We start from the raw sequence: 12,947 nt of genomic DNA, 5'->3' as shown, positions 1-12,947 counted from the left end.
GTGCTACGCGGCCCCAGCGCGGCTGCGCAGCGCCGCGCCGCGCCGCAGCCCCGCAGAACCCTGTGGCGAGGCTGGAGCGGACGGAGGGCTAGCGGCCGTGCTAACAGCGCGGCTCCCTGTTGGTCCGTATTGGCCTACTTTAAGCTAATGGTCGGGGCTGTGCACGGCAGAAATCCAAGCCTGGCAACTGGGTAGAGGAGAGAAAGGAGGGGGGGGTGGGGACGGGAGGGAAACTCCCAGCCACCGTTCTTGGACGGATATAAGAAGGGGTCTTGACAACAGATGGCATTGTTGGCTGGTTTGCGTTTGTGGATTATTAGTGGGATAAAAACCCACATCTGGTGGAGAGAGAGCAGACGAAGTGCGTTTACTGGAGGGACGGGCGCGCGTGTGCGTGTGTGAGTGTGTGTGTGTGTGTGTGTGTGTTTACGCGTGGTGCCCCTCCCCCTGTGGTGATGGAAAAGCACCAAACGAGAGTACAGTGGTGCCGGCTGCTAAAACGACGACCAAGTCTCCACCGCAGAGGTTACAAGTCGTATTAATGAGAAGAGGAAAAAGGCCATTAAACAATCATAAGCAATCCGCACTCTCCGTCCCCATTGGTTGTCTCTAGGCCTTCCAGCGTAAGTTACCATGGAGATCCCCCCCTTGATAGGCTGCGGGCGGTTCTCTCTGGCGCTGGGCGTGATTGGTTGCCTGTCTCTCCTTGACACGGCAATAACGGCGTGGTCATTGCCCGTTGAGCGGGTTGGGGGGGGGGGGGGGGGGGGGCGGAACCAGGGAGCCTCGCCGCACACGTCTCAATGACAACGACTTAGACGGCGAAGCGATACGCCACCCAGACCTGAGCGGAGAGGGGTGTGGTCAGGGTCTGGAGGCAGACGCCTCCTGGACCGACCGAGCGGCCATAAACAACCACCCAAGCTTAACCATTCGATTAGCCTAACCGATGTGCAAGCTTAGCTGCTACCGTTAGCTAAGTCACTCCCATTCGCTTAGCCCCTAACATTAGCTTAGCTGCTACGGTAAGCTAAGTCACTCCCATTCGCTTAGCCCCTAACATTAGCTTAGCTGCTACGGTAAGCTAAGTCACTCCCATTTGCTTAGCCCCTAACATTCGCTTAGCTGCTGAAATTTGCCCAAGTGCATCCATTAGGAATCATTATTACGCTATCTATGCTATTAGCTCAGATACTGTTAGCTTATCTGCTACGTTAGCGTAGCAGACACTGTTGGCATGGCTGCTCCTGGGGGCGGGGGGGCAGTGTCGCCGGGTTCATAATCCGCGGCCGACAGCAGAGGAGACCGCCTTAATGGACGAGGTTTGAGCATCGTTGGCCTGGCAAAAGGGCACGGGTGACATCGTTTGCGGCCATGTTCCCTTCTGACACATCAAGGATGTCCCCGCGCTGCTCTGGAGTCACGGTGACACTCCCCTACGCCGGTGTAGACGTCACGTATGCATAGGTCGCATAATGATGGATGGGCCCGTCGTATTGCTGTCGACCGTGCATTTTAGCCCGAGTAGGTGGCGCTGCTTTTTTTTTTTTTTTGCTGTTGCAGAGAAAACAAAAACTTGAGTTGTAAGGATGAGAAGAAAAAAAGATTACGCGGTGATATACAGGTACGGCACAAGGTGAAAACGAAACCTCTGTTTTAATCCATGGCGCCATGTGTAAGTGCATCCTCTTCAGCTGAACGCGTGTGTTTCTTCCTCTTCTTCATGTGTTCTCTGAAGAACCCGTCACTGCTGAGGATTCCTAGCCTGGAAATCCAGACCCACATCTAGAGAGGGTCTGGCAACGAGTAATGAAACTGGCCCAACTCGAGGGGCAGAACCAAGCATGTATTTGAAAATATCACTGCTCGCAATTGGATAACACTACCGACCAATCAGAAGAATACAAGGGGTGACGTATCCAGACCAGCGGAGCTAACCGATAGATAAGACTCCATATCTGGTGGGTAAAACAGCAACGCTTTTGGCCCGCCTATATCAGATACACCGATGTGATTGGTTAATGTTCTGGGCCAGGGGAGTGAGTATATTGCTCGTTCCCAGAGTGACTCGCTGAGCAAATTCAAATTGTGCTCTCGCGAGAACTCCAGGGGGTTTCCGGGGTAGAGGACCCCCCCCCTGTTGAATAGATCCCCTCGCGTTCAAAAAACACCGGAAACAGTTGAGTAACGAGTAACCGAAAACATGTGCGCGTGTGTAACCACGTTAGCATAGAGGACCAGGGAGGTTGTGAGACAGTGTTGGGATTAGGGGTGTAAATTTTAAATTGATTTGCATTGATTAATCGATTATACAGCCAACAATTCAATGCATCGATTCGTCCGCAATTAATCGATTAAAAAAATAAATAAAATATATATATAATATATATATATATAGAGAGAATTATTTTTTTTTTTACAGTGAATAGGTTAATTGCCATACTAGACCTGAACAGTAAGCACTAAAGTGTAATATATATATATATATATATATATATATATATATATATATATATATATATATATATATATATATATATATATATATATATATATATATATATATATAGTGTTTCTGTATTCTCAATAAAAGGTAGATAGATATAATATGTAAAAAATATTGAGTATCAAATCGTATCGTGGGGGATTCTGAAGTATTGAAAATAATCAAATCGTTGGCTTTAGAAATCGATATTGTATCGAATCATCATGAAGACTCAGATTTACACCCCTAGCTGAGGTGCAGTGCTGACATATTGTTAGCAGGCGTTATGAAAGCAGGCCAAAAGGTCTGCAGAAAGAAGCGGGGATAAGTATATGTCACACGCAAATGCTGTACACTCCAGGCAGAGCACGGCGGCCAACACTGGTAGCAGTCACCCATCACTTTGCACGGGAGGAAACAATACAAAAACGTAAACAGGCCTGGGAAATAGGCATGTTGTATAGGTCAGATGGTCACATTTATCTATAAATAGGTCACAGGGTGCTCATGGAGAATACCTTTCCAAAACAGTCCAAGTGAGGCTCATTGTGATGGTTATTCGAGACAGAGGTTAGCAATGGAAAGCCTTTCTTTGTCACACACTCCTGAGATATCGATAATTTTAAGGGCAGATGTTCTCATAGTACTTAATGAAATGCGAGGACACCAGGGATTTCAATTCATGAGCGTACACACACACACACACACACACACACACACACACACACACACACACACACACACACACACACACACACACACACACACACACACACACACACACACACACACACACACACACACACACACACACACACACACACTTGCCCAGGCCCAAGAAGAAAGCCATAAATCGTACTGGCAGCCAGGCGGAGGATGTGAGATGAGGGGGCTACTCTTAGTAACTGGAGCAGCCTCTTGGGTTTCATACAGTTGTTAAACTATCCCCCCACCCCCAGTTATGAACTCAGGTGTCTGCTTTCATTAGGGCGGTTAACACCTCTATTCTGTCTTTTTCCCCTCTATTACATATTGCAACATAAACACACACACACACACACACACACACACACACACACACACACACACACACACACACACACACACACACACACACACACACACACACACACACACACACACACACACACACAGAGAGAACTTGCCACCTCTGGTCTTGGTTCTAGTCTGATCTCCGTGGGCCCAGCGCGTGCGTCAGGGTGCCGCCGTGCTGTGACAGTGTACAGGCCCCTGCGTCAGCGGGGCTGAATGCGGGTCGCTGGTGTTCCGCGTTCCGGTGTCAACATCCGGTCAGAGCAGAACGCTACAGCTCTACGTTGGAGGTACCTCCAGGTACCTCTAGCGTGCGTGCTTTTTCTCCCACGGTGCCATTTAAGCAAATACCAGACGACTGACTCCAATGGAGCATTGCGAGGCCACACGTGTGTCTTTGCGTGTGTCATGGCGGGCGTGTCTCCCCGGCATATTTCTGTAATTGTTTTGACTTTGTCGGTAACCGACGGCGACAGGGGCAGTCACAACCCCTACCCCCCCCCTCTTCAAAAATCAGAGCCATAGCTACTCACCGGAACCGACTTCAAGGGATCGACAAGTTGACACACAAAAAAAAAAATCTATTGACTTTGAGAGTCCTTTTTCGGCAGCAGTTGAAGGGAGGTGATGGTGTGTGTTTGTATGTGTGCGTGCACGTCTGTGTATTGGTGTGTGTGTGTGTGTGTGTGAGTGTGTGGCTGTGCGTGCGCTGGTATCTTAGGTGACAGAGGAGCAGGTTCTCCAAGCAGGAGCAGGAGCCATACAGTCTGGCCGCGGAGGAATGCAAAGACAACAAGGGATCGTGCCGTAAGTACGCAGGCTTTACCCCCGCTCACTCACTCTCTCCTCCTCAGTACAAGCGGTACGTCAGCCCGGTATGACCCGTGTACGTCCACTGCATTAGGAGACTATGTCCAGGCTAGGTTAGAGTCCCCTCTGTGGAGCTGAGCTCTATCTGAGCCGGTCGTCATGCAGGGTTGAGAGCCTGCAAGGGTTTTCACATGATATTGATGCATCACTAATTGGACATGTTTGTTTGTGTGTGTATGTATATGTATATATATATACAAACAAACATGTCCAATTCCAATTTATTTATTTATTTATTAGGGATGCACCGAAATGAAAATTCTTCGCCAAAACCGAAAACCGAAAATGAGGAAACCAAGGCCGAAAACCGAAACACCGAAATTAATTATTATGCCAATTATTAGTAGGCCTACCATTGCATTTATAGCTATGACTGTGTACTAACCTCATTAAAATCAAGGCACTGCAATTCAAAGAATAAATCAATTACAATTATTAAAAGTATAAAAATATTTATTTAGCACTGAAAAAACAACACCGTTTTCCGTTTTCCTTTTGTGTATATGCAAATGATGTCCATAACCTTTAAAATATTTTGTTATGTGGAGCAGATCATCAGACCAGCACCAAGTATGAGCATCACTTCTCCAGAGCCCTTTCTCTAGACAAAATGCATTATATCATTCGGGATACACATGGTGGTGATGTTGTTCAAATAATATTAATAATGAGCCCCATTAATTCTGCATAGCCTGCTGCGCAGCATGCCAGTACAGCAACACTGGCAGCTTATGCGATTATGTTCATGTTAAATCAACGGTATTTATATATTCATGAATTTCATACTATAGCCTGGATCAAAGTCCACCAAATGCATCCTTAAAAAGCCTTGACAAATACCCTGCTTACTCTATTCATGCTTAAACGGCTCCATCCCACACAAAATAAATACAGACTGGTAATGTTCTCCATGCCATAGGGGAGGGTATTGAAGAGCAGTGCTGGAACATGAATCACCCGTTCCACTCCTTCTCTATGAAATACAAGTCAACTAAATAACCAATCAACCACCTAATCCCCAGACCCTGGCCACACAAACTGTACGCCAAAGGGTGTGTGTGTGTGTGTGTGTGTGTGTGTGTGTGTGTGTGTGTGTGTGTGTGTGTGTGTGTGTGTGTGTGTGTGTGTGTGTGTGTGTGTGTGTGTGTGTGTGTGTGTGTGTGTGTGTGTGTGGCCAGTCGCACAGCATCGCGTGCTTTTGTGTTTTGTAGAAGTGTCGGCCTCATCCGATCGATATCTCCGTGGTTCCCTGATACTGTCCAATAACAGTGATACTTGATTTAAAGCCACCAGGTGTGTGTGCGTGTGTGTCTGTGTGCGTACATGCCACTGTGCGTTTCCTGTAGTCATGCATGCTTGAGGGGCTTCAGTCCCGTGGACACACCCTGTGCTGTAGGGCCGCTGGCCGCCGTTCATGACTGTGCATTAAAAAGGCTGCATTTTGCATCAAAGGGGGATTTGGTTTTCTGCAGGAGACTCGCTGAATGTGTTTCCGCTACGATGAGGAGAAGCCAGGTGTGGAGGAGGACTGAATACCCCCCCCACTGGCAGAACAGGATACCGGGTCTGACCGATGGACTAGGAGGATGGGAACCACAAAGAAACGATGGGGAAAGACACACACACACACACACGATACACTAAAGTCACGATTCGGTACGTACCTCGGTTTTTAAGTCACGGTTCGGGATGTTTTTCGGTACAGCAGTTTTTATTTTATTTTGATTAAACAATTGGATTTTGATTTGATTTATTCAATTGTATCAAACAAATGCCTAACACAAATGTGTTAGGCATTTTCATTTCGGTACGTACCGAAATGAAACGCGCATCGAACCGTTAGACCTGTACCGAAAAAAATTGGTACAAATGAGTGTATGGTTACACCACACACACACACACACACACACACACACACACACACACACACACACACACACACACACACACACACACACACACACACACACACACACACACACACACACACACACACACACACACACACACACACACACACACACACACGATTATAATATTGTGGTGATCGGGGGATTGCACCGAGGACTATAGATAGAAGCTAAACAGACCTTGAGGTCTGGAGATGCACTTCTGTTTTTCACAGCTTGTGTGGGTGAGAGACGTGCGCCAGGAGCAAAAAGACAACGCCACGTCTTACTTAGCAAAACGACAGTCCTAAAAAATATTGTGATATCATGCGATGTATAATTAACAGTGGGAGGAAGAAAATACACGACAACGTGGCAATTAGTTCCCATTGGTGGCAGGGTCCTGGTGTATAAAAGCTACTATGCCCATTTATTGTTGTCATGTCATCAGAAACACCATTTAATAAAGCCGTTAAAAAGTTCCCTAGTATGGAGCCTTTCGCAAAGTATGCATAAAACATGTGTGCAATTAAAAACACATTCATTTGTGAAAGATGTTATTCTAATTTATGCAGAAGGTGGGCGGGGGTGTATGGAATTGCTCCCTGGACACACTAAAAACATGATTCCAGATGTTTCTATAGCGGACTGGAGTGTCATGTCAGCTCGGATTAAGAGGAACGGAGAGGGAGGGGGGGGGAGAGAGGGCGGGCGAGTGACACCGAGTGGTTGGAGAGTGGAGCAGGCTCCAACAACAACAACAACAACAACAACCTGCTGGTATTTACTCCCCCACTGCCCCCCCCTCACCTGTACACCTCCAACCAGGCAGGTGTACCACTTCACACTTTACTGCATCTCCGTTGCATCCGCCCTGTCCGTCTAGAATCACTGCAAGGTAATGGCTTTAAAGTGCCCGATTGCAAACCGAGAGGACCTCCCCCACCCACAACCACCACCCATCATCACCACCCCCACCCCCAGCCTCCCCAGCGCATTTACAGAAAGCTGATCACGCTCATGAATCTTTAACACTGGCAGTGGGGTTCAGCGTGCTGCAGGAAGCAGTGGAGGACAGGGGCATGTCCGCATCATGAACACATTAAGGGCAAAGGAAGGCAAGGTTGGCGGTGGGAGGAGAGGTGCACACAGCACCCCTCAAAGGGAGACAGAGAGAGTCACAGACACACAGACGAGGGGAAGAGAGAGAGAGAGAGAGAGAGAGAGAGAGAGAGAGAGAGAGAGAGAGAGAGAGAGAGAGAGAGAGAGAGAGAGAGAGAGAGAGAGAGAGAGAGAGAGAGAGAGAGAGAGAGAGAGAGAGAGAGAGAAACACACACAGAGACACCGACACACAGCAAGAGAGAGAGGGGGAGAGAACAAGGAGAGTCAAGGAGCAGGGAATTTTATTAACTGGTATAAATAAGCGGCTCTCCACATCAATCCAGCCACCCGTTTGTCTGCCAGACACGGTGCCGCTGGGGAGACACTATGTGGAGAAGCGGGCCGTCGACGCATTTAGATAAATACCTTCTGTCTGATTAAATATGTGTTCCATTATATTAATGTCAGGTACACGGGGAGAGCTCATCCACAACCAGGATGGATGTGCTCCAGACAGCCCAGTGGAGAGGGTCGCCTGCACGTGTCAAACGGGGACTGTGGGGAGGGTTTTCATTCGGACAGGCTTCTACCGGATGGGAATGATTAGCAAAAATCAAAACACGTGGTTTAAACCTCACAATCAAAAGGGCTGACCCTTTCAGGCCGGGACCATCGCAAAAAAAAAACGAAATCCCCAAAACAGAAAAGTGGAAGAATGTTGGCCAATATCAGATGGATAAAACGAAAAGGCTGGAAACAAATGTCAAGTTGACAGGGGGGAGAAGGGATGTTGCATCCAAACAAAGTGTTGTCGAGTGTTGACAGCGGTGGACGGGGGTTACTCCACGGAGCCTGCACTTTAAACCTGACGTGCCTGTACAGACACTGAACCAGATTCAAACGGGAAAATAAAAGGAAACCGGGGGCTGATCAAGCACATTAAATGAGAAAAGGCATACGAGAATAAACAAATAACACCTAGTTATTTGCAATTGACTCGTGTTGTGACGTACCTCATCCAATCCGACTGTTATTGTGAGATTGTTAAGTTAAATTGTTGAGTTAACATTGCCTAATTCCACGAGGGAATGTGGGGCCACATTACAAGAATAATTAGCAGAGCTCATCTAGGTCAATATAGAGAAAACCTTCAATTTGGGATTCTCAACCATCCAGCTGTTAGCCTGTGTTGGCTACCGTTTTCTGGAACACTGGGGAGGCCTGCGTTGCTCTCGCTCTCTCTCTCTGTGTGTGTGTGTGTGTGTGTGTGTGTGTGTGTGTGTGTGTGTGTGTGTGTGTGTGTGTGTGTGTGTGTGTGTGTGTGTGTGTGTGTGTGTGTGTGTGTGTGTGTGTGTGTGTGTGTGTGTGTGTGTGTGTGTGTGTGTGTGTGTGTGTGTGTGTGTGTGTGTGTGTGTGTGTGTGTGTGTGTGTGTGTACACGTCTCCCTGGCTTAGTGGGACATGCCCCATGCTGGATGTTGTTGTTGGGGCATGGTGGAAGTTGTTGTTGTGGTGGTGGTGGTGGCGGCGCTTGCGCAAGGGGGTGGGGGGGAAGGGAGGGAGTGCTGGCACTGCATGCAAGTCTCACCTTGGCTTCAGTCCATAAAGTCCCTCAGGGCATTGCTGCAGGACGGCAATGCTGGGAAATCTGTGTGCATCCTCCGCTGCTCCCTGGTCGACAACAATGGGGGAAAGAGAGAAGAAGACACGCGGCCAGCAGTTAGGCCGAGACCAGCTCACAGGTAGGAGGAAAGGGAGCGGAACGAAATGGAACAAAAGGCAAATAAACAGCAGTGCCTGTGGTGTTCTTGAATCTAGTTTACAAGTGTGTCTGTGCTGTCTAAACTGTAAGGTCGTCCCTTCTGGTTAGTTCTGTGTTCTGTGACTGAGGAAGGGCATGTCTTGAATCATAATTCCAAACATGTGTTTTGTAAACTGTGGTATATCACTCTGCCGTTTAATAAAAAGCCACATGTGATATGGAAACATCGCTGTTCTATGACAGCTTGCTGAATAATAAGAAGCACATGTAACCGGTTTCTGTCCTATTCTGAAATGCAAAGTGTGTACATTCCCTTGACGTTACCGTCTGCTACCCTTGCACAAGCAAAGCCCTGAACTGAAGCTCAGGCAACGATCTAATGTTCTCCGATCTAGTGCATAGACCTGTGTCCCCTTTCACCTGACTGACAGTGCGAGGCGCTAACCAAAGATATGCTGTCGTCAATGCCTTTGCACACGACGAAATCAGCACACCAACCAACCAAAGAAATGACACGAGAAATCGCAGTGCGATGAGCACCTCATTTTTGGATTGCGCCCGCTTACGCTGTTCACACGCAGAGCCTATATGAGGGCTCGGTCTGGGGGTGGCAAGGAGGAGGAGGAGGAGGAGGAGGAGGAGGAGGAGGAGGAGGAGGAGGAGGAGGAGGAGGAGGAGGAGGAGTGCAGGGTGAATCCGGACTCCTCAGAGGCCTCACGTCCTGATTACAGCGAGGGGACAATCATGACAAGCAATTAATTGGTCGGGGGAAAAAAACAGGGATTTCAAATTAAAAATCATATTCTGGTTCAGATAATTAGACAACGCATCGCATAGACCCCCCATAAGGACACGGTTAAAAAGGAAAAAGAAACGTTGACAGCTTTGACAGAAAAGCTTTGGCTCTACATGCCTCCATTTTTAGTTTTCCAGGTTGGAAAAAAAGCAGCTGCGTGAAAGAGGAGCAGGCTGGTCACGGAGAGACACCCCACCCCCCCTCAAAACTACCCCCAAACAGACGCACTTTGGGGATTTCTCTGCTCTGGATTCGGGTGCTGGAGGAATGTGACACTGTGATGTCATGAGCCCAAGCAGCTGAAGGGGGGTGGGGGGGGAACGCTGATGAACGCTCTGCAGGAATACAGCTCAAGGGACCCCCGGGGAAAAGGTGAGGGGGCAGCGTTGGAGCGCACACGACGTATGTACTCCACAACAGAGAAACGAGACAGCCAGTCCTTTGTCCCACTGTCACCGCGGCAAAGACTAGCTGGAGACTAGGCTAGGAGTAGGGAGGCTATAGCCAGGCCCAGCATCCCCGGGAAAGTGAAAAAATGCCACTCAGGAGAAGCGTGAGACGAAGCCACGGAGCCATTAAAGCGTGCTAGCTCAGTGGCTGCCATTTGCAATAAAGTGCAATTTCATAATCCCTGCATTTCTCAGCTACACCTTCCTTCCGCACCTCCGTGTACGCTTAGCACTCAGCGCCTCCCCCACGTCCCCCTAGCCCCTCCCCCACCTCCCCCTAGCCCCGCCCCGCTCTTGGGTTCTCATCCTCTGGAGGAATTTCCTCAAAGCATTAGTGCTCCGTCACGTGTTGGCCATGTCAGCCCTGGCCCCCGCCCTCCCTGATTGGCTGATCACTGGAGTGAGTCAGTATAACCAGAGGTTATACAATCGCCTGGATTTGTGCTTTTTTTCACACGTTGAGGTTCATTTGATAATCCCACACACACACACACACACACACACACCGAAAAAACAAACAATGACAAAGCATTTGTTGTTGAATATGCTGAATCACCACCAGGTTGACAAATGACTGAAGCAGAAGCAGAAAACAACCGAACCCAAACAAACATTGCATCAAAGACAACAACAACATGAAGACGACAACCGTAGTACTACTACCATGCCCCATTGCTCATGGGTTCTCTGGATCCAGGAAATGGTGAGGATGTGCGTGCGATCCTCCCCCCTCTCCAGTGTGTTTGTTTTGCATTAGCCATGTGGGGAAGCTCTGCACAGCCTCCACTCTGAAGACGTCTCCGCCGGTGACCGTGTGTGTGTGTGTGTGTGTGTGTGTGTGTGTGTGTGTGTGTGTGTGTGTGTGTGTGTGTGTGTGTGTGTGTGTGTGTGTGTGTGTGTGTGTGTGTGTGTGTGTGTGTGTGTGTGTGTGTGTGTGTGTCTCAGGCCACACTGGGTTTCCTCACATGAGTCAGAGGCTGAACCTCGTCAGAAGCCTTCCTGACCTTAATTGATCGGTGGCAAAAAAAATTAGAAGGCAAGCGAGACGAGCGCCGGGGTGTCGCGTTACTCTAGAATTGTGCGTTTGTGCGTGCACACCCACGCGGTGTGCACGCGTGTGCAGCACCCACACTGGCAGGAGGGCTGCTGTTGCAGCAGCAGCAGGCTCCGCAGGAAGGGGGCGGGGCCTCGACTTCCCTTTAAAAGCTCCCTGGCCTTTAAGGGCTATTCTAATTGGCTCAGGCACAAGAGTGTTAAGTAACACATTGGTGTAGTTCAAACAACCGCACACAGGCAGCCCAGAGAGCCCTGCCAGGGCAGCTGCCGAGACTCTCCCACCGAGTTCAGCCATTTAACAAGACTGGACGGTCCGGCGCGCTAATAACGCGTTAACATGAACTACATTGACCTATGTACATTTAGCAACCGCAACCTCAGATATCAAGTTAAGAAAAATATGTTTAGTCAAACATCTCTTTCCCCACCCCCCCAGCAGCTGGGTTTGTTACACAAACACAGTTCCATACTTATTTTACAATAGTTGAGTGTTTTTCATTGTTGTATCAATATTGGAGTATTTATCAATGAAGAACAGTGGAAGGTCATATTAAGTGTTAAACAGACATATTTTAATCCAGCATGGTATAACTCCTAGTCTTTTTAGGTCATTAAAATGATCAATATTTCATATCGCCCAGGCCTACAGATAGATGACGGCCACTACTGTATGCAACTTCACAGCCGCAACGTAAAGGATCTCAAGTGGCCTATAGCTCATCACCTAATACACTCACACAATCCCCCACCGCGTTTAGTTCACTGGTGTTTAGTTCACTGACTGGCGGGGCAGGAGTTCGTTCACTCACTGAACTGATTGGATGCAGTTAAACTGTTGCAGCGGCGGGTAAACCCTGATTGTTGGTTTCATTCTGGCTCCAGGAGGAGCGTGAACCCAAGCCACCGTGTGAGGGCCTGCTGCTAGGGACTCACCCCAAATACCCCCAAACAGGCGGCGACATCAAACAGCTGAGGGGTGAACGCATACCCTGGAAGCTCTTAAGCAGCGCTTTGTGAGACCCGTTGTGGGATTTTCTGTCCGTGTGTGTGTGGTCATTCCCCTCTTGGGGAGGGTTTCTTTCAGGAGGTTCTGGCTCCAGACAACTGGCTTGTCCCCCGTCAGCAGTGTTCAGCGGAGACGTGCTCGGGGTCGCTGAGCAGAGGGGGGGGGGGGGGAGGGGGTGGGGGGGGCTCCCGAGGGCCGGGGACCTGGGGATCGGCCGTAATCCCAGACTTTCTCATGGAGCTCGTGACGGACCCCCTTCGCGAAGAGCTTTCGTCACTCGAGCTCGGCTAACGACGCTAACGAGCCGGGCGGCTAATGGGCCAGAGAACAGGGACGAGGAGAGGGAAGGGAAAGGGGGGAAAAAGGCCCGTGGTGGATGTTTCATGTGGTAGAAATTGACTATAATGGCAAGGTCACAGGAGGGCTAAACACCAATGGATGCCTTGTCGACTGCCTTCTGAATGGCCCACTAATGACCCTC

The 12,947-nt window shown here is 49.0% G+C and overlaps 1 protein-coding gene across 2 annotated transcripts in view; it reads right to left on the bottom strand.

The window, feature by feature from the left end:
* ncoa2 (nuclear receptor coactivator 2) overlaps positions 1-12,947 on the bottom strand; it is a 44,710-nt gene that overhangs the window by 18,098 nt on the left and 13,665 nt on the right. Inside the window, exon 2 of one of the 2 annotated variants that reach the window (XM_084475386.1) lies at positions 8,986-9,068. The exons of the other annotated variant lie outside the window; for it this stretch is intronic. The gene's annotated coding sequence lies outside the window, so the exon portion shown is untranslated. The remainder of the gene's footprint in view (positions 1-8,985; positions 9,069-12,947) is intronic. 2 annotated transcript variants of the gene reach the window in all.

Source organism: Micromesistius poutassou, assembly GCF_964030765.1.
Source record: "Micromesistius poutassou genome assembly, chromosome: 11".
In the NCBI taxonomy this organism is placed as follows: Eukaryota; Metazoa; Chordata; class Actinopteri; order Gadiformes; family Gadidae; genus Micromesistius; species Micromesistius poutassou.
The sequence above is the reverse complement of the archived record's forward strand: the minus strand, read 5'-3'. Positions and strand labels throughout refer to the sequence as shown.